Here is a 26,406-nt window from a genome sequence, read left to right on the forward strand (position 1 = left end):
TGACAAGGACATTCTTGGACCAACCATGGGGTCAGGCTACTTCAGGAGTGATTGGCCAGCCCTGGGTCACACACTTCATTGGGAGTCAGTGGTGGAACTTGATCTAAAGCACAAGGTCTGAGATTGGAGGATATGATATTTCTTAAAGGGAAATTAGGGCCTGCCATCAAAAGAGGAAAAATATATTCTAGGCAGCCAAAAAACCATAAACATGCAACAGCAACTTGTTCAAATATTTTAAAAACACTACACAGGCCAAATAAAGAAGGTTTGCTGGCTGAAGGTGGCTTGTCAACCTCCAGTTCCAATTCTCCTTTCTCCATTTGTTGCCTAGGTGATCTCATCCAAGATTGAGCCTTCATTTACCATCTCTATACCAAAAATGCCACATTTTCATCTCTGACTCATAAATTCAACTGCCTACTCACCATCTTCACTTGGATGCCTCAAACTCATCTCCAATTCAATTTGTCCAAAATGAAATTAATGACCTTCTGACCCTCTACACCCTCCCACCCAAAACAGGAATTCTTATTGCAGGGGCGGGGATGGGTAAGGGGAGACAAGACCAACTGACTGAGGTATTGTTAAGAGAAAAAACAATCAGGAAGTCAAATGTAAGACTCCATTGAAATTCTTTTGTTACTTCAAATATTCAAGAAAGGCATTTGATATCTTAATTCATCTAAATTTGCAATTTCCATTTTCCACCTCTTCCCAATTTAAAGATACTTTAGTAAAACAGTTTCATACCAAAGGGAGAAAGATTGTCAAGGATCATCCAAAGGTGCTTTTGCTTGCTTGTTTGTTAGCACAACTCTAATGTTCCAGCAAATGTATTATTAGAGTTGATCCTTAACAACACCCCAGGAGGTTGGTAAGGCATATTTCCACATTTCATCAATCTAAGCAATCAATTATTTTAAGATGCAATGTTATTTTATGTAACACTATATTAGAAGAACACCACAAATTAAGTCAAAACCTATCCTGCACAGTGAAACATACCATGTTTTCAGATATATTAAAATGTAAAATAAACAAAAATGTATGTCTTAGAATCTCTGGAAAAACATTATCGTAAGCCTCACTTTTCAGATAAGGAACTAGAGGCTCTGAGACTTGCTCAAAGTGGTAATTGGTAAGTTGAAGAATGGACTTGCACCTATGGGAAGCAGTTTCCTCTTTCCCCCATCTCAGTCCAGTCTCTAGTCTGAATGATCTCTAGAGTTTCTTCTGGAGCCCCAAAGGTTTTCTGATACAAAGTTGGTGAAGGAAAATCAGAACAGAATCAACTCAATACATACTTTTAAAATTGACATGGATTCTAAGACTGAGGATAATTTAGAACTTTTCTCTTGCTCCTAAACTGCCTGGGAAATACTGCTAGCATAAATAGCAGTATGCGCCAGGTGCATAAGAAAAAGATTATAGCGTCAATTTCACCACTAATTCAGTAGGACTGGCACAGAAACTTATGGTTGACTATAAATTTTTAAGTATAATTCACAAGACAATTTTCACTTGTGAAGGGATAGTACTGGGCACCTGGTCAAGCTAAAATTTTCATTCCTTGTAATTAAATATGCCCATTTAATGATTTTGTTTCTTTGTTTCAAAAAATACCGATTTGGAAAGGGGCCATGTTTTATCTAATTACTGCATACACTATTGCAAAGCAAATGTGTAAGCCTAAGAGTTTTAACCAGTCTGTACAAAAAGCCTTTTGAATATCCAACATTCATTTAAAAAAGTAAAAAACAAAACAAAACAAAAAAACCCTACAAAACAAAACAACACCACCACCAAAAACTGTTGGAAACAACTGTTACAGCTAAGGGATATGGTGTGTGGGCTCTAGGTAAGATAGAAAAGGCTGAATTGTTGACCAAGTTTATTTAAATGTAATTGTTTTTACATTTTGTATTCCCCACAGCAGCTAGAACAGTGTCTTAAACACAAACTGCCTACTAAGTACACAGGAGAAGATAAGCAGTAAGAAAAAGGAGATACGTTCCTTCTTCCTAAGTCTGTTCTGGCTCTGGAGGAGAAACAGTCTAGTGAATTCTTGGAGGTGACTACTGTGAGCCTATCTTTGTACAAAAGGCACATCGAATTTAATATTGCAAGTCCTCAAGAAGCTGACAGTCTAGTGAGTACAAACATAAGAGATATGCAGGTAGCAGATAATCTTTGGGTATGATTGTAACTGAGCAATGTACTCAAATGTTTTAATATCATGTCCAACCCACAATGGATGTAGAATTAGGAGAGCAGCAGCTAGTTAGGAGCAGCACCAGCTCATTGCTAGACATGACCTTGAAAGAGTCAGTTCTCTGAATCTATTTCCTTAGTTATTACCTACCCATCCCTCAGGGCTGATGCAAAACAAATTAAGGTAGGAGAAAGTCTTTTGCAAATTCTAAAGCATGATACAAAGTAAAGCATTATTAGGGGTAGTAGTAAAATGTCCTATTGCCCAAAAATATTGCAGGGATTTCTTTTTGAGGTCACTTCAAAGACGAAGGCAGAGGGCTTTTTCAAAAATGCAAACCTGATCATTCATGTTCTGGTTTAAAGATGCCTTGTGGCCAAACGATAGATTCTCAACTCTTTGGCTTGGTAGATAAAGATCTTCAAAAACTGGCTCCTTGGCAATCCCATCCCTGGTTTTACCTCTCAAAGACCACCACCACAACAATGGCTGACTGATCACATTCTTTTACACACTTCTCTGCCTTTGCAATTTTGGTGAAGTTCTTGGATGCGATTATCTTATCACATCCAGGACTCCACAGACTGCTATTACAGTACTTTCCACATTATCATGAGGTTCTGACATTGTCCAGGACAAGAAAGGGGGTGGGGGTGGGGCAATGCCTTCTCCTTCCCCATACCTCATACAAAACCCAACTTACAGCAGCTTAGTAAATATTCCTTCAGTGACAGCAAGGGAGATCCTTATTTGCATACCACAAAAAATGGTGCCAAGGAGAGAATCTCAAGGGAAGGTTGTCAACTGAAAAAAGGCTTAGAGGCCCTAATAAAACCCCTACAGGTCCACATCGCTTATCCAAATGCCCTAAGGCCACATGTGTTTTGGTTCAAAATTTTTGATGTTTTAGGGAGGTAAAAATGTACCTTCTGCTCTCAGTGGAGTGTAGGTCAGCACTCCGTACGCAAACACAGTACTACTTCTGCAGGGGAACTTACAAATAACCATGCTAAAATGAATACACAGGCTCATTCGTTCACGTCAGATCTCGCCACCAAATGGGTCAGAGCCTTTTGGATTTTGGAATTAGAGAGAAGGGATAGTGGATCCCTGATTTGGATCCACCTGATTTGTATACATAGCTCTTTCAAATCTATTTTCTTTTTTGCTCAGAAATACACTATAGCAGGACTGACCTATGTTCAGGCAACAAGTAAAAGTGGCCATACACCCAAACATCAACAGGCAGGCCATAAAGTATTCTCAAAGGGGTTCAGAGGTACTCACACATGGTCATCATCACTGACAACTACAGCAAAACAGAAACAAAAACAACAACTACAGAAATTGCTAAATCCAGCACTGGAGGACCAGGTAGAAAAAGTGGTAGTCCACAGAGCAGGAAAAGAAAGTATAAATGATTTTGTAAGAAAATAAATAATATTGTTAGGAAGTCCTATGACTGATTTCTAAAGGGCTCTCCAACCGTGGGCACAGAGATGCGCACACACAAACAGTGGCATTCCTAAGCCAAAACTGAGCTGTTCCAGACCAACCTGACTTGTTTCCATGTGAAAACAGAAACAGCAGTGCATGCCACCTGCTCTCTGGGGCTGTAGAAAGGAACGGAGTAACACCTTTTGCAAATAAATACATAGAGATAAATACATAGATTCTTCTAAACAGCCAGAAAGATCCCCATGTAATGCCTCATATGAAAAACTTCTTTTAGAACCAAATGCTGGTAGGAATAAAACTTTTTCTAAGAAACAGGGAAGTGCTTTCCTTTCTAAAAAGAAGTACAAAATAATAAGAAAGAGGAAGGAGAATGCATAATCCCACTTCCAATGAATTCTAACACTGGAACACACATTTGTGTTTACCTATGAATCTGAAAGGTTTCATTTCAGGGAGAAGGAGAATCCTGCCTAAACATTTCTAACAGGGACCTCTGGATTCCATCCATTCCAATACTAACAGCAGTAGCCACCATGTACCCTACTGATCCTCCACTACATACAAGGTAGAGTGCTGAGTTTTTGAAGGTTTCCATTAATCCTCATGTTAATAATAGATCCTACCTTATAGGGTTATCAACCCATTTTACACATAAGAAACTAGATCCTTCAGGAAAGATCCCAGAACTTTTTTTTTTAAGATTTTATTTATTTATTTGACAGAGATCACAGGTAAGCAGAGAGGCAGGCAGAGAGAGAGGAAGGGAAGCAGGCTCCCTGCTGAGCAGAGAGCCCGATGCGGGGCTCCATCCCAGGACTCTGGGATCATGACCTGAGCCGAAGGCAGAGGCTTTAACCCACTAAGCCACCCAGGCGCCCCAAGATCCCAGAACTTTTAAGAAGGAAAACCAAATGATGATGATGTTATCTCTTGCCAATTACTCAGTTTCTACTCTGATAAAAGTAGCGTAGCTCATTTGCAATAGCTCACACTTCATCCCCTCCTAGACACAATTTCAGTAAGCATGTAGCAGAAATAAACCCTAAACCCTTTCCCATGCATCTCAGATGAAAATGTGTTCCCTCCCTTCTTCCCTTCCTCCACCTCTCCCTCTGTCTCTCTGTCTCTCTCTCTTGCCCCATTTTTCAGAAGTTCTCCTTGACTGTGCCCCATCCGTCCATCCATCCAAGCAATTGTACCTAGCAATGAAGGCACAAAATGTGTAAGTCACGGTCCTCTTCCTCATGCAAGCAAATAATCATACCTAAGCATAAGTTATGTATGGCATAGGAGCAGCACTGATCATTTCTGGCTCAGGGTGCAAGTTCAATGGTCACAGAAGTCTTCAAAGAGGTGGTAACCTTTGACTGGCTCTGAAGAATGATTGCAAAGATGCAAAATAGACAACAAAGAGAAGGGCATTTTAGGCCAAAAGAGTGATGAATGTTACTATCTGAGTGCTCCACGTCCTTCAAGACAGTGAAAAATGACAATGGGGAGATGAAGCTGGGAAAGAGGGATGGGCTACAGAGAAGCAAAGGTCAACAAGATCCAGTCCCCAAAGTTCAGTCTTCTGTGTCTGTCTGACCACAGCACCTAGGAAGTACCCTGCCCTAAGGGAAGGGGAAAAGGGAGGACATGGGACTGCTGATTGCCCAAAGGAAACCAAGGTTCTCATCAACTCACCTGAGAGCCTGGCCACCTCTTCCTAACACCCCTCCCAGCATCCTTGCTCTTACCATAGCCCTGTGGTTTCTAAGAACTAGTCTCTTGCCTTTTTTGAGACCAATATCTGCCAATTAATTGTGACTCTAATACATTGGGGACAAGACACTCTTCATCCTGAGGGGCAGCTCTGAGGGCAGCACAAGAGAAAAAATTGTTCACTGAGTTGGGCAGGGAGCAGAAGAACTGATTTTAAATAGATAGCTTTTAAAGGGCAATAGCGAGATCATAGACCACCAGTTAGAGAGAGCTTCAACATCCACCTAAACACCAGCGCACCATAAAGACTGAATGAGCTACTGGGTCTTTATTAGCTCCCCCTGGGCCTTTAAAGCAATAATCCCTATGCTTTCTGAAATTGCTATAGCTTGTCTCATTCATCTGATTCATAGATTTTCATTGTCTCTTCAAAAGAAAGAACAAAATCCTGTTGCTATAAAACTTCTTTGTTTTTAACTAAGGTGGATTTAAATGAACTGTTATGAGAGTTTCCTGACACCCTACAGGATAATTAGACACATACTGATTTCCTGCACAAACTCAGAATAAAAAAAAATCACAAATCCAGAAATTCAGCCTTCATAAAGACTGAGATGATAGGGAAAGGGCAATATGCTTGAACAAAAAATCCAAGTGGAAATTTAGCCAAACCAGACATAAAATACTGGTACACTTCAAGATTATTTTTTCATACAAATAATATTGCAAATGCAGTGAATACTATTTATAGAGCTATAAATTTTTATATTAATTTCAGAACAAGATAAAAATCACTGTTTGAGTCTCCCCTTGTACTGAAGCAATTTAAGTTTTAGGTATCACAAGGAAATAGCTTCTAAGAAACGATGACCTTAAACAAAGTTAGATTTAAAAATGAAGAATCATAGAAGTACTCTTAAGTTCTAGAGAATCACAATGAGCTGAGGAATCCAAAGACCAGAATTAAGAGTCCTAGTTTTCCTCCTCTTACACTGTTGGTGAGAATGCAAACTGGTGCAGGCACTCTGAAAAACAATATGGACGTTCCTCAAGAAGTTAAAAATAGAGCTACCCTTCAATCCAGCAACTGCACTACTAGGGATTTACCCCAAAGAAACAAATGTAGGGATCTGAAGGGGCATCTGCACCCCAATATTTATAGCAGCAATGTTCACAATAGTCAAACTATAGAAAGAGCCCAGATGTCCATCAACAGATGAATGGATAAAGAAGATGTGGTATGTATATATGTATACATATAAATATATATATATATATATAAATAATAGAATACTACTCAACCATCGAAAAAAATGAAATCTTGCCATTTGCAACAATGCGGATGGTACTAGAGGGTACTATGCTGAGCAAAATTAAGTCAATCAGAGAAAGATAACATCATATGCTTTCACTCATATGTGGAATTTAAGAAACAAAACAGATGAACATGGGGAAGGGAAGAAAAAATAAGACAAAAACAGAGCGGGAGACAAACAATAAGAGATTCTTAATCATAGGAAACAAACTGAGGGCTGCTGGAGAAGGGGTGCATGGGGGATGGGGTAAATGGGTGATGAGCATTAAGGAGGGCACTTGATGGAATGAGCACTGGGTGTTAGGTACAACTGATGAATCATGAAATTCTACCTCTGAAACTAATAATATGCCATATGTTAATAAAATTGAATTTAAAATAATAACAACAACAAAAAGAAGAGTCCTGGGTTTCCTACTGATTCATGGTGGGATGGTACAGCCTCAGTTTCCTTGTCTGTAACATGGAATACACAGAGAGATGAGAGTGTGGAAGAGAAGACAATGGGTTAACTAGATACCTGAGACCTTTTCCTGATTTAAAAAAGCTCAACGAATTTTGTATTATACACAGAATAGATCCTTTCTAGAAAGAGAATTCCATTTCAACTAAAAGATAAAAGCTTTAGAATCAAGGAAAATAAAAATGGAAGACAAAGAAAGTGCATCAGTCAATTCAGCACAAAAGTAAACTTCCATTTCTATGCAAATATCAGCTTATAAAATAAAAATGACTAAGTGGTTTTGAAAGATGCCTATATGGATTTCCCAATTTTTTGCTTAGTTTTGTATGTCCTGATGCACAGGACAAACAATGACAATTTGGCATATACTATTATTTTCCATCCTCACTAGTTATTTTAAGAGAGTAACATGTTCATCAGTAGCACATGTAGGAAAACACGCCAGCAGAGTAGAGCAGAAATATTGCCAGATTATTCTTGGACCCTAAAAAAAGAGCCTAAGATATGCCCTGCTTCCAAATAAAGGATGAGAAGGATGATGGTATCACTGAAATCCACGAGAAAGTGAAGAGTAGAAACTACAAAATAAATACAGCGGTAAAGACAAAAAGAAAGAAACTGGTGTTCCAGAATGTCTGGCATGACAGAGAAATGACAGAGATAAGTAACCTAGAGAGGCTTGAAATATAAAACCTGTAAGACAATAGAGACAAATAAGAGCAAAACAGACCAACTCCTGGCAAATCACTTTGAACAAGATCACCAACATAATGGAAGCATTCTGGTTTGTGTGGAAAGCCCTGTGGGAGCATTGCTCCCAAGGACAACAACCACTCCAGAATTTCTTCTCTCAAGCATTCAAGAAAGTTGGTGGTGAGAACCAGCATCTTAAATATACACACACTAAGGATGGAGATTAAGAAATCATGTGTCTGGGCGCCTGGGTGGCTCAGTGGGTTGAGCCGCTGCCTTCGGCTCGGGTCGTGGTCTCAGGGTCCTGGGATCGAGTCCCGCATCGGGCTCTCTGCTCAGCGGGGAGCCTGCTTCCCTCTCTCTCTCTGCCTGCCTCTCTATCTACTTGTGATCTCTCTCTGTCAAATAAATAAATAAATAAATCTTTAAAAAAAAAAAAAAAAAAAAAAAAAGAAATCATGTGTCCACAGAACTCTCTCCATCCTGGGGCTGTGGCTTGTTTTGAGCATCCTAGAACCTGAAATCTAAAACAATCTCAGTAAAAAAAGAAACTGCACCTATCCTTCCCTCATCCCTCCCTCAGTCAACAGACCAGTCAACAGAGTCACATCTACCAAAACCCACCCATCGACTCACCATTTTACAGAAGGATTGGGTGAAAAAAGAAACACAGCCTTGTACCTGTGCAAGAACAGCCACCCCAAGAGATAACCCATCTACCAAGAGTCAACAGTCTTCACAGTGGCCAGTGCACTCTAAACAACAGCTCCCACTAGTGGTGGGGAGGAACACAAGGGGAAAAGAGGTACACATTGACAGACTCCTTCAATTAATGTAAAATCCTATGCATTTCACAAAGTTATTATCACCCTCACAGCCATCCCCAGAAGGCTGGTGTTCCTGAAAATCAAAGACATATCTCTATATGGCTAAATGCTTCTGGAGTTCTACTCCAACTATGGAACTCTTCTCTTGCCTCAACCATACAAATTGGTACTAACTATAGCTTCTCCTAATGCACACGTGTCATAGTTCTAAAGAACTCTCTCCTACTCACATAACACAGTAAACAGAAGCTGAGTATGTACCATAGAGGTAACAGTGTGAGGATTCAAAATTAAATTAGAAAAAGATCCTGCTATCAAACAACACAGAGTCTACTTGAGGAGACATTGCAGGGTCTATGGAATGGCACCACGATTACCCAACCATGTAAGCTAAAAACCAAGGAGTAGTCTCTGATGCTTCCCTTTTTCTCACCCTATACTTCCAACCCATCACCATATCTAGTCCTATCACCTCTATTTCTCTAAACATTCACCCAGTTCTGTCCATCTTTACCTCCCTGGTCAGGTGATCATCATTTCTTCTTAAATGACTACAAAAACTACAAAACTACAAAATGTCTACGGTTTTTGGACTCCTACGGTCCTTTCATCCATCCTCTTACCTGCAACCAAAGTGATACCCTGTCAATCCGATCACTTCAAACCCATGCTTAGAAATGCTTGTGACTCTTGGGAAAAGTCTCTGACTCATAATCCTTATCGTCCATTCCCAGTCACAGGGGCTTTCCGGTGTCCATTGCTCAAACAAAGGTCCCTTCCACTGCAGGGACTTCACACGTCCAGTCACCTCTCTAATGCCATCTCCTGCCTCTTTGACCCTGAGTCACCCTTCAGGCCACAGCTCTGCACAACCTTCTGAGGAAAGATACCCTGACTTCCTTGACCATGCCAGGTCCCCTCAAACACATACCTCTCCTGTAGACACCCTTGGGATAACTGTCATTTAACATTTTATGCAATTATTTTTGTACATAGTTTCTTTTAAAAATTGTTATAAAAGCGAAAACTGTGTCTGGGTTCTGTAGGTACTTTGTTGATTGAAAAGACAGAGATAAAATCAATATGAACCAAAATGGAAAAGGTGCCCAGAGAAAGATGCAAATGACTCCTGCTGGGTTTAAACCAGACCTCTTGCCTTTCACAAGCCATCCTTTCTGGGAATTTCTCAAGGTCTCTTCATCCCAAAATGGCACTGTGACATGGTGTCCACACGAGGAAGGGAAGAGAAGGGGAACTAGCATATCTTTTGCTATCCCTTCCTCTCCCAAGTCCAGAGATCAAGGAAACAGGGGAAGAAGTAGGGCTCCCATATAGAAGGAGAGGGCCCTGTCTATATTTGCCTTTAATAGAAGTAGGGCAAGGCAGTAACACCCCCAAACTTACTGAAACAGTTGTTCTGGGTGAAACTGCTCTGCTCTGGGTGAAACTCCTGACACACCCCTGACAAATCCATCATCTCTGTGGAAGCCTTTCCAGGGTGTAGGTCAGCCACCTTACACAGACTGAGTACCACTGTCCCTCCTTGAAATGGTGACAGAAGTCTCCCTCCTTCCTCAACAATCGATTTCTTCTTGAAAAGCTGCTGCAGTTCATTTCCCCATCGCCCATCTAAACTAAACATATTTAAAAAGCAGGAGCGGCCCACACTAAAACACCTCTTATTAAGAAATGTTTGCTTGTCCCTCTTCTAATACCCAATGTCTCAGGAGTGGCCCTTGGCTCTGCCCGGCCCCTCCAGTTGCTCACTGCCTCAGGACAACACAGAATGGTGGTCAAGAGCCTGACCCAGGGTCACAACGCTGGGCTGTGGACCCCAAGCCCAAGGAACTGTGGCCCTGATTTCCATAAAATGGGGTGAATGACAGCACCTCACTAACAGAGTTGTCAGAATCCACAAAACACCTTTTGGAAAATCTAAATGGCTTTATTAAATGATTCATGAACTGGGCAGTACGCTCTCTCACAAGAAGGGAGGCACTCCTCCACCAAACACTCCTAGCACAGTGCCTGACACACTACGTGTGTGATGATTAACTATTATATATTAAGGAAGCCTCAGGTATTCACTGAAATGAGCTCCTTATCCCCAAACCAAGAGGATTATTAAAAAAAAAAATCTCTGTAGAGAAATTCTCAGGGTAGAAGAACTCTAGACACTTGTACCTCTAAGATAACACAGTGACCTATGGGGAGACAGTGTTTGCTGTAGCTCTGCCAAACGACAGTGGAACCATGACCTACATCCTAGTTAGACATCCAGGAACTAGTCATTAGTCACACCCACTCAAAAAATAAGGATGTGGGCGGTTCTCCCCCCATCACAATGTATATCTTGTGTTTACTCAGTGTACTGTAAAGCTCAGAATACAAAGTACTATTTATAAGCTTCTTTTTTTTGGCAGGAGGTGAGTAAGTTCAGATATCCACCTGCCAAGTCCAAATCTGAGACGTACAAGTTACACATGTATATAGGATAATGTAATCTGCTAAGAAAACAGGGAAGGCAGCCCCAGCAGGTAGGTCTTCACAGCCACTGGAGACAACTGCTCTTTAGTAACACCTGGCTCTTCACACCTGCCCTGAAATTTTCTACAGGAATTAAATGTGCAAGGAAAATGAATATTTCACCAGGAAGGTTTTCATTAAAATAGCCGTACATTTTTCCCCCCTCACGTACCTCATTTTATCCAGGAAAATTGTGTGAAGAGAAATAAAATAAAATTTTAATCTGCACAGGAAATGATTTGGTTATCTGGTTACCCATCACCCAGAGCTGTGCCCTGAAAACTGAGGCTGTGCAGGATATAGGCGCTATGTATAAAGAAAGCCACCAAACGAAGAAACCACTCTACTGTGCCATTGTAAGAGAAGTCCAGAGGCTTCTTTGCCCCTACTTTGAGCCAGAAAAATTGGTGTAGCTTCAGGGTTTTTTTTTAAAAGATGTAATTACTTATTTTAGAGAGAGAGTGCACACATGTGAGCATGCAAGTGGGGGGAGGGGCAGAGGGAGAGTATCTCAAGCAGACCCTGTGATGAGTCTGGAGCCGACCTGGGCCTTGATGTCACAACCCTGAAACATGACCTGAGCCAAAACAAAGAGTCAGATGCTCAGCTGACCGTGCCACCCAGGTGCCCCACTATGTACTCAGCTTTTAGACAACATTTCCTGATCTTGATGGAAGAAGGCCAGCTTGTTGAGGTCCATGAGCCAAAAAGGGTGAGAATAAGCCTCTGGGATGGTCAAGTGTATTTATTCCACAGCTCTCCTAGGACCCCCACATCTCAGAGGCAGCTGGATGTCCCAGGATCTATCAGAAAACAGTCTACCCAGGGTATTCTTTTCAGGGATTATTTTGGAAAATCTGTACCACATGCCAAAGGCATTAACTCACTCAGTTTCAAACAAAACTAATAGATGACTTTAAGATTAGGAATGAATGACTATTAAAGAGCTCAGCAGAATTTTGCCTCTCTTGGTCAGAGGTCATATTTTATATAAGCTCATATAAGCATATATATACATACTTACATCTAATATAAGTACCCACCTCGAGAACGATTACATTCTCTGCAGAATATAGCTTCTGATAGTGACAGTATTCATCAACACGTCTTGTCTTTACAGTGTTTCCTGGGCGGCTACTTGCCAGCCAGGAAGAAGAGCAGGCAGGATAAGGCCTACAGGTCAGACTAGTCTAGCCAGGACGTTGTAAGGCCTGAAGCTGCTCTCTTGAATAGCAGGGCCTCGGGGACTGTGTTTGGGAAGGACAAGTGCCCTGAAGCCTGACTGACTTCTGTCCCCTGGGGCAATTCCTGGGGTCTATAACAGGACAGGGGACAACCAGATCTTCAGCACTTTGTCAGAAGAGAGGCAGGGTGGGAAAAAGCAAAGCTAATGGCCCTCAGAGAAGACAGAGCCAGTTTTGACTCCTAATAATGCTCTCTTTCTCCTTCTAAATCTCTGACTTTCCATCTCTAATGTGGGACCCTCAAGAGCAGTAACAGCTCCTAGGTTACCGTAAGGATAAGAGATCGTGAAAGTGAGGCAGGCACTCAGAACCATGCCGTCTCCCTGCTAAATCTACCCTCTTTACCACCGCAGGGAAGTTCTTCCCTTATAGGTATGCCTCAAAAATAAGGTTTTGTTTTTAAGTCAGCCATGAAACACCCTCCCAATTCACTGACTGGGTTCTGGGAGGTCTTCTGCTATTTCCCAAAATCAAATACATTTTGGAAACAAGCTAAAAATAGACAAAACAATGTACTCAAAGTAATTCCAAAATGTTTTCAGCAAGACTTTTGGAGCTTGGTGTACAATCATCCAGACTACCATAAAAGGCAAATTCACTTATAGGCTAGGTACTTTGAAGCTTTCAGGTGACCTCGCAATTTTATAATTGCGATGAGTCACATACCCTGGGACTCTCCAACTTTTCAGCAAGGGCTTTATGCCTCTTCATATCCTCATCCCACCTCATCGAGCTGGGATTCCCGCAGTGGGGACTCTTCAGAAACTATGTTTGAGAAAACAATCAGACACCCCTGACAGGTGACCCCATTACTACAGGTTTCAAGGACTTCTCATAGATGTTTCTATGGAACTCATTTTCTTTTAAGTAAAACAGGTGCCTGGGTGGCTCAGTTGGTTAAGTGTCTGCCTTCAGCTCAGTTCATGATCACAGGGTCCTGGGATCAAGTCCCACATGGGGCTCCTTGCTCAGCGAGAAGCCTGCTTCTCCCTCTCCTATGCCCCCTGCTTGTGTCCTCTCTTTCTCTCTCTCATTGTCTCTCTCTGTCAAATAAATAAATAAAATTAAAAAACTAAAAAGGGGCGCCTGGGTGGCTCAGTGGGTTAAAGCCTCTTCCTTCGGTTCAGGTCATGATCCCAGGGTCCTGGGACCAAGCCCCACATCTGGCTCTCTGCTCTGCGGGGAGCCTGCTTCCTCCTCCCTCTCTGCATGTCTATCTCTGCCTGCCTATCTGCCTACTTGTGATCTCTGTCAAATAAATAAATAAAATATTATAAATAAATAAAAAAATAAAAAGTAAAACAAACCACACAATTGAAAACCAGGCAAGAGACCTCACAAAAGAGGATACCTAAATGCCAACATACATATGCAAGGCACTAAGCTTCACGTGGTGATAAGGGAAATATGAACTGAAAACCATAAGACGAGACCTCTACACAAACATCTGAAATAGCTAAAATGAAAATGACTTCTCACACTAAGTATTGGCAAGAACGTGGAAAAAGGGAACTCTCGTTTGCACCAGATGGGGCTATAAATTTGAGTAACATACTGGAAAACCGCTTGGCTCTATCTACTAGAGCTAAATGCATTCATGTCACAAGACCCAGCAAGAATGGCCACACACACACACACACCAGCGGCGCATACACGTATGTCCCAAAAGATATATGTTCATGAATCTCACTGCAGCTTTATACAGCCCCTAACTGGAAACAGCTCAAACGTCTGTAATTAAGAATTGTGGTATATTAATACAAGAGAATCCAGTCCAGCTTCTGCTCCATGAGCAATAGCGATGACTCTCACAACACTGAAAGAAGTCAGACACAAAAGAATACAAAAGGAGGACTGTACGCAGACGAAACTCAAAAATTGGCAAAGGTGATCCTTAGTGTTAGAAGTCAGGACAGTGGCTACCACAGAGAGGAAGGCTACTAGCCAGTCCAAGGAGAGTTTCTGGAGTGCTAGCAGCTCTCTCTTTCTTCATGTGTGTTAAGACTAAATGGATGTGCTTATGGAGCGGAAATTCCCTATACTGGACCCATGTAACCTGACCTTGTTTCTGTGTTTATGTTAAGTTTCCAAAAAAAAAAATTTTTTTTTTTTTTTTTTTAAAAAACAAACCCATCTAAATGCCTCCTCCTGTGCAGTGCCAAACAGGGCAAACCCATTCAACTGTCCCTTAGTGTAAATGTATGTCAGCACTCAGGCCTAGTGAGAACAGCAAGAGGCACTGGGTCCTGCTCCCACCTGTGCCTGCTCCCCGCCCTGACCCGGGGGGCCAGGGACTCAGAGGGAGTTTGACTCCCTGGGCCTCACTGCTCTCATCTAGAGAAACCAGCTGGGTAATGATGAGTCTCAGATAAAATCTAATGATGACACTCTGCAGACCACAAACTGGCAGGACATCATCACATCCTACAGCAGATGCCATTGAGAAGCAGGAGAACCTGAGGAGAATCAGGGAAATTTTGAGGAGCTCTGGGTGGCGGGGGGTGGAGAGAGGCTTCAAGAGTTTTAGGGTGGTAGTGTAGGTTCTTTATTTATGAAATGACCTGTCAATGCCAACATGAGTTAGTAGACTTTCCGTTTGCACAGCTGTATCATGAACTGCTCTGCAATAGCCTTTCCATCACAAACAGTGCTTTTCAGCTCATACTGGAAATGCTACGCACCCTCCAACTGGAAAGTAAGGGGAAGTACCCAGCACTACCTGAGTCTGAGGGTGGGTCATACAGACAAGCAGAATCAGTATTTGTGAAGTGCTTAGAATTGTGTTCTACGTTAGCACATCACAATCTCCAGGGAAATGTTAAATACGAAAAGTAAGAGACTGACAGAAAAACTAATGGATGGCACAGTGGAGGTGAATCCCAGAAGAAAGCAGTTGCCCAGCTCAGTCTATTTTTATTGATTCTCCCCTATATGTCAGACATGCTAGGCCTCGGGGACACAAAAATGAAGATCCCAGCCTTGGGAGGCATTCACAGCCCAGTGGGGCTAGAGAACAAGGGCTATTCCAAAACCAGGTGCCTAAATTCAGGACTCCCTGTCCCATTTTTAAAAATCAGTGGCTGTGTGGTTGGCAGTGTGGATGAACTTGGAAGTGTGTCCATTTTACGACCATTGAGCTCTTTTGATAAGCACCAAATTTTTACCTGCAGGGCCAGATGTTTTTTGTTTTTAACTACTGTTATAGTTGCACAAGGATTTAATTTGAAAAGGCCTTCCTTCAGGAACCCCCAGCTTTATATACCTCGTTCCTTCTCAGCAGCAGGACCGCTTCCTTATTGTGACTTAATGATAGGGTAGATTAATCACTTCAAGAATAATATTAACTTCTCAGCCACTAGATACCGCTGGCTTTCACCTGACCCTGTGTGAGGTGACATTTTCCCGGCAGTCTCAAAATAAAGAGTCGGGTGAGGCAGACCCTCTCTGGCCAAGCTTCCTTATGCACAGTGGTCATGAGCGGCGAGGAGATTAGAGCACACACTCACTCGCCTCCAAAATCCGATCTTTCCCACTTCCCAGCAACACTCCTTCTCCACCTTCTGGAAGGACTGTAAGTGCCAGTGAGGCCTAGTGTGTTGGGCTTCATCCGGAATCTTATCTTTGATTCTTGATGTTGGTGCAACATCAGGTTAAATGCCCAGCCCCAGCACCATAACTAAGTGAATAATCTCGTTCTCTTCAAAATCGGGCATGAAAGAGCCACACGGGCCCATCCGCCAAATAAACAAGAGGGTGAAACTGGGCCTCACAGGGTGACATCGCCGTCCTTAGGAAAGCAAGGAATTTTGGGCTGTGAAGGCTTGGAAATTAGTTTGACTTACTGCTCTTGGGGTTTTGTTAAAACCTTAGGAAATACTTGTGTCTATTTTGTCTCTCCAGCAGAAAGTGAAAAGGCTCTGTCCACTTCACTGAAGTGTAAACACAATCTCTTATTTCCTCTCCCTTCAAATGAGGATAAAGGAGATAGAGACAAAAGTTAACAAACGTCGACTCACCTTGTGTAACCCTACGCAGGTGCCGCTACCTCAGCCAGCCCTGGGGAGTGCTGGTGTGCCCTCTTAGAGCCCAGACCACTCTCACAGGGGCTATTCACGCCAGCCTCAAAACCAGCTCCATGAGCCAGGCTGGCAGGGAAATGGAGATCCGGTGGGCAAGCAAAACAGGCTCCAGGTTGGAAAATCACAACCAGTGCCAAGATTTAGCTCCCACTTCTTCCTCATCCCTTGTTCCCCATTAACCTAATTCAATCCAACCTTCCCAGAGTTAACAGATTCATGGAAAGCAAATTAACAAAACTCCCAGATTTTCTAAAGTCGATAATGAAACAAATACTTTCACCCTCATCCCCAGAAACTTTCATCCATGCTGTTCATGAAGTCCAGCGGTTTGCATTTTAGCTCCCTTTATTTCCTGTCTGGGAAAGAGATAAATGTCACTAAGGGAGGGAGTAGGCAGCCAGGCAGGGATGAGCAGAGACCACCAACTGAGCAGCTCAGAGATGACCTTCTGGTCAAAAAGAAACCAACTCTGGGGTCCCTGGGTGGCTCAGTTGGTTAAGCATCTGCCTTCGGCTCATATCATGATCTCAGGGTCCTGGGATCAAGCCCTGCAGTTGGCTCCCTGCTCAGCTCCCTCTGCCACTTCCCCTATTTGTGCTCACTCTCTCAAATAAATAAAATCTTTTAAAAAATAAAATACTTGTGCGCTCTCTCTCAAAGAAATAAAATCTTAAAAAAAAAAAAAAAGGAAAAATCAAGTCCATCAAAGCCAAGTAAAGACCCGACACCTAAAAGTTATCCGGACTCAGCTGAGACTAGCACAGTGACTTTACCAAAGCTATGGTAATTTGAAAACCAATCAGGTTTCAGATCGTGAGGACCAGGTTTCATGCTTCATCTACTACATCCTCTCCCCACCCTAACCCCATCCATGCAAATCCAAAACCCCTGTGAAGCCCTTGGCTTTCTTTCACATATTTCTTTCCCTTAGTCCTGACCATGGAATTCTTAGCCCTTTACAGAAGGAGAAGGCAAAGAGGCAGCATTCCAGGCCTATTAGGTTAGGCACCTTTCTGTGAGTTAGGTCTTAGTCTGATGTTACAGAGAAGAAAGTTGTAGCTCAGATGTGACTTACCTCACCCAAGTTCCCCCAAGTAAATTAGCAGCAGAGCCACTACTCAGAGCTACTTAGCTCTGCTTTAGTCCAAGGCCATCTGCTCCACACTGCACTGGCTTCTACTCAGAGTGATCACGGACCAGCAGCAAGCACGTAGTGGGAGCTTGTTCTAACGGCAGGATCTCAGGCCCCAAGCCCCAGACTACTGAATCAAACTCAGCACTTTAACAAGATCCCCAGGGTGTTTCTGCCCATGAGTTTAAGAAGCCCAGCTATGCTACAGCGCAGAAGAGAGAAGAAACATCTCTTCCAGGGGGATGGCAGCCTCAGCTCCAGTGGAGTTAAAAACTCTTGTAGTATCATGACTCTTGGATCCAAACACACTGATGCTTGTGTAATGCCAAGTGGCACCTGAACTCTGCTTCAGAGTTTTGTTTTGTTTTTTTTAAGATTTTATTTATTTATTTGTCAGAGAGAGAGAGACACAGAGAGAAAGATCACAAGTAGGCAGAGAGGCAGGCAGAGGCAGAGGGAGAAGCAGGCTCCCTGCCGAGCAAGGAGCCCGATATGGGACTCAATCCCAGGACGCTAGGATCATGACCTGAGCCGAAGGCAGCCGCTTAACCAACTGAGCCACCCAGGTGTCCCCAGACAGATTTTTTTTTTTTTTTTTTTAAAGATTTTATTTATTTATTTGACAGAGAGAGAGATCACAAGTAGGTAGAGAGGCAGGCAGAGAGAGAGGAGGAAGCAGGCTCCCTGCGGAGCAGAGAGCCCGATGCGGGGCTAGATCCCAGGACCCTGAGATCATGACCTGAGCCGAAGGCAGCGGCCTAATCCACTGAGCCACCCAGGTGCCCCCCCAGACAGATTTTTTTTAAGGGCAGTCTTGACAGGCCTCCATAAACAAACTGGAAGATGACACTAAGACATCTATCACAGTCAAATCTTAAGGGAGGAGCTAAACGTAAGCTGCCAGTCAGAAGAGCCTATTGCCCTTTGGTGGGTCACAGCAAGGAAGCCCACATATGGAATTCGTCTCTGGAGGGAAGTCCAGAAACATACTCCAATCTGATGATCCCAAGGCTCATGCCACAAAACCTATCTCACTGACTCAGGAGCCACTTGGAGCAAAGCGCCTTTAATTCAGGAGAAGGATTTGGATCATAAAGTAACAGGAAAACCCTAGAAGAACCAAAGACAGCAAGGACAAAGGAATCATCTAGATATTTTCTTTTCCCCAAAAAGAAAATCTGGCCTGAAATGAATACGCTAGAGTTGTAGAGCTCTCTGACCACTTTTTTTCTTTCTTTTTTTTTTTTTTAAAGATTTTATTTATTTGACAGAGAGAGAGATCACAAGTAGGCAGAGAGGCAGGCAGAGAGAGAGGAGGAAGCAGGTTCCCCACGGAGCAGAGAGCCTGATGCGGGGCTCGATCCCAGGACCCTGAGATCATGACCTGAGCCGAAGGCAGCAGCTTAATCCACAGAGCCACCCAGGTGCCCCTGACCACTTTTTTTCTTACTATTTTCTTTTTGTTCCAGCCTTCTTGCCTTTTTATCCTGATAGAATTCATACCTCATAAAACTCACCGTTTTAGAGAATCCAACTCAATAGTTTGTATTCACAAAGTTATGTAATCATCACCACTGATTCCAGAACATTCTTCATCACCTCAAAAAGAAAGCTGTACCCACCAATAATCACTCCCTATTCTCCCCATCTCCCCAGCCCCTGGAGACCACTAATGCACATTCTGTCACTACGGATTTGCCTATTCTGGACATTTCATACAAATGGAATCATACACCATAGGGCCGTTTGGGTCTGGCTTCTTTCACATAGCATGTTTTCAAGGTTCATCCCTGTAGCCCGAATCAAACTGCATTCCTTTGTATAGCTAAACTGTATTCCATCATATGGATACCCCACACTTTGTTTATCCATTCATCAACTGGTGGGCATTTGGGCTGTTTCTGCTTTTTGATTATAATGCTGTTGTGAACATTTCTGTCCAGGTGTTTACGTGAACATATTTTCTGTTCTGTTTCTTGGATATATGCCCAGGAGTGAAACTGGTGCTTGGGTACCTCTGTGTATCGGTTGAGGAACTGCCTGTTTTCCAAAATGGCTACACTATTGTACATTCCCAGCACCAATGGAAAGTACAAGGGTCCCATTTCTCCACATCCTCACCAACAATTGGTCTTCTATGTCTTTTTAATAACAGCCATCCTGATGTGTGAGGTACTACATGGTTTTGATTTGTATTTCCCTAACGACTAATGGTTTCGAGTATCTTTTCATTCACTTATTGCCATTTGTGTATCTTCTTTAAAGAAATGTCTATTTAAGGGATGCCTGGGTGGCTCAGATGGTTAAGCTTCTGCTTTCGGCTCAGGTCATGATCTGCAGGTCCTGGGATTGAGCCCCATGTCGGGCTCCTAACTCAGTGGGGAGTCTGCTTCTCCCTCTCCCTCTGCCTCTCCCCCTGCTTGTGCTCTCTCTCTCCATCTCTGTCACATGAATAAATAAAATCTTAAAAAAAAAAAAGAAATGTCTATTTAAGGCCATTGTCCATTTTAAAATTGGGTTGCCTTTTGAATCGCTGAGTGGTAAGACTTCTTCCTTCATGCTATTTTTTGAAACGCCAGGCACACCCTCTCTTCCTGGAAAGCTCTTCTTCCAAATACCCAAGACTCTTCAGTTGGACTTCCCTCTGTACTTGGACCCACTGTCCTCTAAAGGCCTGGAAACACTGATTCTCTTTGTGTCTCATGTACCCTTCCTTGTTTTTAACCTGAGTGTTGGGCCCCCCTCCTCTTTCTCCACAAGTAGCTCTTCTGTGGTCACCAGAACTCATGGCTACTTCAGTGAATTCAAAGAATCGAGAAAGAACAGCAGGTTCTTTGACCAACAACACAGACTCACTCAGTCTTACCCTGTGCGAGGCATGATCCTTTTCCTGTGTGCTCTGAAAATTACTGACATGCAGGCACAAGTATAATCCTTCATACTCCTGCTCCATTATGCCACCAACCTAAAACGCCCCTTCTTTTCTCTAAAGAAGTACAACCACCCATCATTTACATTTTCACAGTTTATCCCCACCATGGAAACTGGGTGAAACCAGCCCACCCATAGCTGATGTTAATTAGCATGTTAGGATTGTTGGGATGTACTCATGTGGTAATGGAGTATTAGAAGATCCACACATAACCTCAAAAACATTGCATTTTGGGAAATGTTTAATTGAATAAATACAACCAAGATGTTGTTGAGGCTGTTAACTCTGGTACTTTTCAGAGACTTTGATATGATGTACATGTTGAGAATCTCTAAGAGGGAAAAATAACAGGCAGCGCTTCCAAATTGATCTGCCCTTTTCAAGAGCATACCTATTAATGGCCACCCCAATAGGATTCTTCTGATGTACTCCAGAAACTGCTGAGCTAATTCAATTGCTGCTTAATTCTATCAGGTGGACAGCACGGAATAGAAACCATATTTTCTACCCTGTAAGGAACCAAATTTGCTTTGTTTTAGAATATTGTCAATTGGAAGTCCCTCTATTTCCATGTTGGTTTACAGAAAAAGAAAAAAACATACATTAAAAGTGTTCATAGTTTTCAAGACCCATCCAGATTTCTGAAAATGAAAAATGATATAATGTGGGGGGGGGTGTATTTTAGAATTGAGCTAGTATCATGCAACCCGGGTTTTAGTTTAAGCATGCTCTCAGAGGGTTGTGGAGAACAGTATTCCAGGAATGGGTTGTGACTCTTTACGACCCAGAACCGTCCAAAGACCAAAGAGAACTACCCGTCTCACAACAGACTAATCCAAAGGAGTGAAGATACAAAGTGGTCACGTGCTAAGAAAAGCTAACGACAGAGATAAGGAAAGAAGCCTCCCCCACACTAGAAAAAAAAATCCTAGCAGTGAAAAATAGGGGTAACACCCAAAATATAAACATCAAGTTATGGGAAAGAATTTTAAAATAGAAATGTTCCCTACTCATGTTAAGTAGGAGAAACCATTTAAATTAGCTAGTGAATCTGAAGAATTACAACCGGAAGGTGTTTCTTCACTGTGTGCTGATTACCATCAGGAAGACAGGCATGGGCCTTGCAGTTTTATCTACTAAAACACTAAATGGTACACTTGAGTTTTTGAATAGGTTTCTGATTTTACTGATAGGTCTCTCTAGTGCTAATCATCTTAAAACTAAAACAAAGCACAAATGGAAGGCTAAGATAAAGCCTGTGGTCAGCTGGGATTCCATTTGGCAAGGCAACACAAGAACTCATTAAAGTTCTGATCTCCTCTTACAACTAGTCACTTGGGTGCTACATAAACCTTATTCTTTCTTTAGGATGTCATCTCAGGGGTCCGCCCAACGCCAGCAGGCTCCCTTCCAAGGCCTCTCTGATACAAAGCAGTTAAGGTTCAAGGCCGCAACTAGTCATGGTGGGCTCTCAGCCCAGCACCCTAGCTTGGGGGGGCAAGAAAAGCTTAAGATTGGGTTGTGCGCAAACAGTCCTTGATTATTAGCAAAATGATACAGAGAGGCTGATATACTGCACAGCTGCCCCCGGAAGTCAGCCTTCCTTCCCCTCAAGAGTGAGAGAGGATCTCATTCACCTCTGACACCACCATTGACAGAGGAAGGGAAGGCCTTTGCCAGGTTTGACCACCACAGAACATCTGTCACAAAGTATACTTCACCTTCTCTCCCCCACCCCCCAGTTCTGGGTAAGCTGTCCGTTCAGAGAAGGCAGCACATTGCCAGGGGTTTTTTTGGTTTTGTTTTGTTTTAAACACTTGCTTATAGCTATTCGACCTGGTTTCCAATCTTAAGGTTCAAGTTGCCATAACTTTATTACCCCACCCCCCGCACAAATGTCTGAGATAAGAAAGGACTTATCGGGGCGCCTGGGTGGCTCAGTGGATTAAGCCGCTGCCTTCGGCTCAGGTCATGATCTCAGGGTCCTGGGATCGAGCCCCGCGTCGGGCTCTCTGCTCCGCAGGGAGCCTGCTTCCTCCTCTCTCTGCCTGCCTCTCTACCTACTTGTGATCTCTCTCTCTGTCAAATAAATAAATAAAATCTTTAAAAAAAAAAAAAAAAAAAAGAAAGGACTTATCAATAGCAGGGTCACCACTCTCAGTCCACTCAGGAGTCACCTAGAAACCAGAGGCTGAGTATTTTACAGTGTGAAAAAGAAGGGGGAAATCCTATCTTCCTATGTGGGTAAGAGTCATTCATTTGAAGAGCAATCAAGATTATTAAAAACTGGACCATCGGAAGTGACATAGGTACTGGAAATACAAAATGCTTTAGGTAAGTTCCTAAAACACCCTAGCTCTGTATGTGAAGTATTAAAATAATCGCATTTCAGAACAAACCTCACCTCTCTCTTTTTCTCTCTCATGCACACATACCTCCCTGCCGTAAGTCAGTGATTCTGTTCGCATGGTCCTTGGACTAGCAGCACTGGCATCATCTGGAACTAGCCGGAGATAAAAATTCTTGGGCGCCCTTTCCTCCAGGCTAGACCTAGAGAATCAGAGACTCTAGCAGTGCAGCCCACCACTTTGTTTCAACAAGCCCTCCAGTTGACTCTGATGCTCACGATTAAGAACCCCTGTTCTAGGATTAATGAAGATGCAGCACCTGGGAGGCTCAGGAGCCGGATTAAACCCTTATTAGCCCAGTAAGAGGAAATCCCACCCATTCTTGTCTTTGATGACTATTGGCTCTTAATCTCAGACTGATGAGGGTTAAGCCCTTAGCTCAAGGTCACTGTTGGAGGCCAAGTCAGAGCTCCAGCCCAGGGTCTGCTGACTCATCAACCTTAATTGTCTTCATAGGGGTCTAGCTGATATGACAATTTTGGCGCCCAGGACTCCGAACATTGATAAGGCAACCCTGGAGATCTCCTAATCTTCACCAGGCTTCTTTCCTCAGATAAATATGAGGGCTCAACCTCAACTCTTAAAATCAAGAGAGGTGAATTTTAGGAAAAGAAAAAAAAAGGATAAACAGCTATTTCCAAAGACCTGAGCAACTAAGCGTCTCAGTGAGGAGTGGGTAGAGGGGAGAAGGCTTAGGTGTCTTATTATAATTAAAAGTATTCATTAATTCAGAAAAAACTGAGTAAAGAGCACAGACACAGTAAGATCTGAATGGTGCTTTCAAGTTTTCTTTGAACTTTCATTTCCATTATCTCACCCAAGTCTCACAACAATCCTGCAATGAAAGGAGAGAAAGCCCCTAGCGTCCCCATTTGATAGAAGAGGAAACTGAAGGTCAGAGTGGCTACTTGTCTATTAGCACAGTCATCAGCTGTCAAGCCAAAACTTGACCTCAGGTCGGACTCTAGAACCTGTATACCCACACCATGTGAGTCCCACAGCTGGAAATCCACCCCAAAGCAGATTAACCCCAGGGAAAAGGCAAAAAGAAAAACATGCAGCAGAAACAATGAGCCCCTAAAACACAGCACCCGAGCAGTGTGTGGGTGCCCCTTTAAGAACCTAACACACAAACCCAACAGCCAAGGTGTTCAGCCAAAAAAGAAAAAAAGGAGGGAGAGGGAAAGAGAGAGAGAGGCATATTTCTAGCCCGCATAATCATTTCTGGACCAATTCCCACTAGCAGCCTCTGAGGCGAAAAGCGTCTCACTGCCTGGCTGAAGCTCCTCCACCACCACTCCCCCCTCCCAACCCCCCCCCCCCCCGCCACCCCGGGGGTTATGACAGCACAGCTCTGACTCGTGTGCGGGCAAAACCCCAAAACTCAAAACAAGAAGTGAAAAAAGTGGGGCTAGAAGAAACCGGCAGCATCCTCCACACCCCAGCAACCTGCACAATGCCAGTTCCAGGGTCTTGGGGTGGCCTGCAACGCGATGTTAGGAGCCTGTGGAATGAGGCGGACATTCTGGTGGACCCACTGGCCCTGTTCTTTCCCACCCAGTCCCTGAGAAAAATAATTAAAGGGAGGATTCGTTATGAAGTCCTGGGGCCAGAGCCCAAGGCAGATAAATCCAGGCACCCTCTCCTAAGGATCAGAATGTCAACTCAAACCCTCCATCTGGTCCTTTCCTTTAAGTCCTGTCCTCTGCGAAGATGAGCAGGGTGGGATTGGCGGGGTGCTGTAAACCTGAGGAAAGGCTGGAGGAAAAACTGTACCATCCGCCTACCCCAGCCATGTTGCCCCATGTGTGTGGGGCTCGATTCCGTCCCGCGCTACCCGCGCTAAATCGGAACCGGGCGCCCCTGACCACGTCGGAGGTTGGGGAAGGGGCAGTGCCCAGCTACAGAATCTGGAGGTAGGGAGCAGTGCCGCCCGGACAGGCTATCTCACTTTTGGCAGGAATGATTTTCCTAGAAGACCCCACGGAAGAGATCTGGTGAATCGCGAATTTCAGCCAGGGGTGAAGGAACTCAGGCCAGGGGCGCAGCGACCCACTCGGCTCCTCCACACCAGGGTCTCGGGGCGGCACCCTCGGGACTCATCCTACCGCGAGGACAGTGCGGAAAGAAGGGCTCCATCCTCAACTTTCTCGGAGGAAACCGCTTCGCTCCGCGGCTTGCCTAATCCTCCCCTCACACTGGGTCCCAGGTCTGGGGAGAACCAGGGAGCGAGTCCCTCACTGCGCGCACAAAGCAGCTGCGCCTGGGCGCGCAACCCCCTCTCCCGCCGCCCGCCAACTTGAACGCATCTCTCTGGGCGCCTCCCTACTCCCAGGGCCCCGCAGTGGGGTCCCTGCCCCGGCCGCCCGCATCGGACCGAGCTCGGGGTGCCCCGACCGCCGCGGCTACTGCAGCCGCATCCCCCCCCCACCCCCAACCCCGGCCTGGCCTCTGCCTCTCCCGCCCGGTGCCCCACACCCTGGCCCTACCGTGCAGCCCGGCTGGTGCCGGGGCAGTACCAGTGTGCGGCACGCGTCCCAGCCGGCGAGGCTCCTCCCCGGGGGCTGCCCCGCACGGGGCTCCGGGCTCCGGACAAGGCTCGGCCGGCCCGGGCGCTGGCTCGCCCCCGCTCGCGGCTCCCGCGCCGGCTCCCGCTGCCGCGCGCCAAGAGGGAGGGGTTGAGGGGGGGAAACTCCCGGCAACTCCAACTCCGGGCGCTGGAGCTCCAGCTGCAGCCGCGCGCCCGCCCGCCACCGAGTGCGAGCGCCTGCGAAGCAAATCTGCCCCCGCGGCCGCCTCTGAGCATGCCCAGTGCCGCCCTGGGCGAGCCGGAGCGCCCTGGCCCGGGGCAGAGAGCTGCGGCTGGGGGCCGGGGAGCCGCCCCGGGCTCGGGACTGCAGACGTGGAGCTAGGGGAGAGAGGGACGAGACAGTGCCGCGGAGGGGGCCCTGGAGCAAAGGGCCAAGGGAGGATAAAAAAACGGTGTGTGGAAGGCAATGCCAAGTTTCACGGGTTGTGAGAAGTTTGTGGGCTGGAAAGGTAAGCTGCTTCTGTGAGTCACTCTGCAAGACTCTGAAAGGACGACAAGGAAGTATTTATTCTAACAGTAGAGTGGGCTGTTAGTGCTGGGCCCGCACATGGGTTTTATCCAGTGCACTCAAGCCTGGGATCGCTGACCCAAAGAGCTAACGACGGGGCCTGGCAGGTAATCCAAATAAGTGAGCTGGCTAGGACGCGAAGCAGTGGAGAGGGCTCTAAAGGCACACTCTGTCACAAACTCCCAGGGCGGTAATGGAAGAATTCAGGCCCACCTTTGCTAAATTTTCTGATTCTTCAAGAAATGGCAGAGAGTTCGATTTTTCCTCATGGAAAACATCCTGATTTTTTACATCTTGATAACAAGTGCAGTT

The 26,406-nt window shown here is 44.4% G+C and overlaps 1 protein-coding gene across 1 annotated transcript in view; it reads right to left on the minus strand.

Moving 5' to 3' along the window:
- STXBP6 (syntaxin binding protein 6) overlaps positions 1 to 25,872 on the minus strand; it is a 254,800-nt gene extending 228,928 nt beyond the window's left edge. The window contains exon 1 of the mRNA XM_046009573.1: positions 25,486 to 25,872. The gene's annotated coding sequence lies outside the window, so the exon portion shown is untranslated. The remainder of the gene's footprint in view (positions 1 to 25,485) is intronic.
- Positions 25,873 to 26,406: the final 534 nt, after the last annotated feature.

This window comes from Meles meles, chromosome 6 (assembly GCF_922984935.1).
Source record: "Meles meles chromosome 6, mMelMel3.1 paternal haplotype, whole genome shotgun sequence".
Lineage (NCBI taxonomy): Eukaryota > Metazoa > Chordata > Mammalia > Carnivora > Mustelidae > Meles > Meles meles.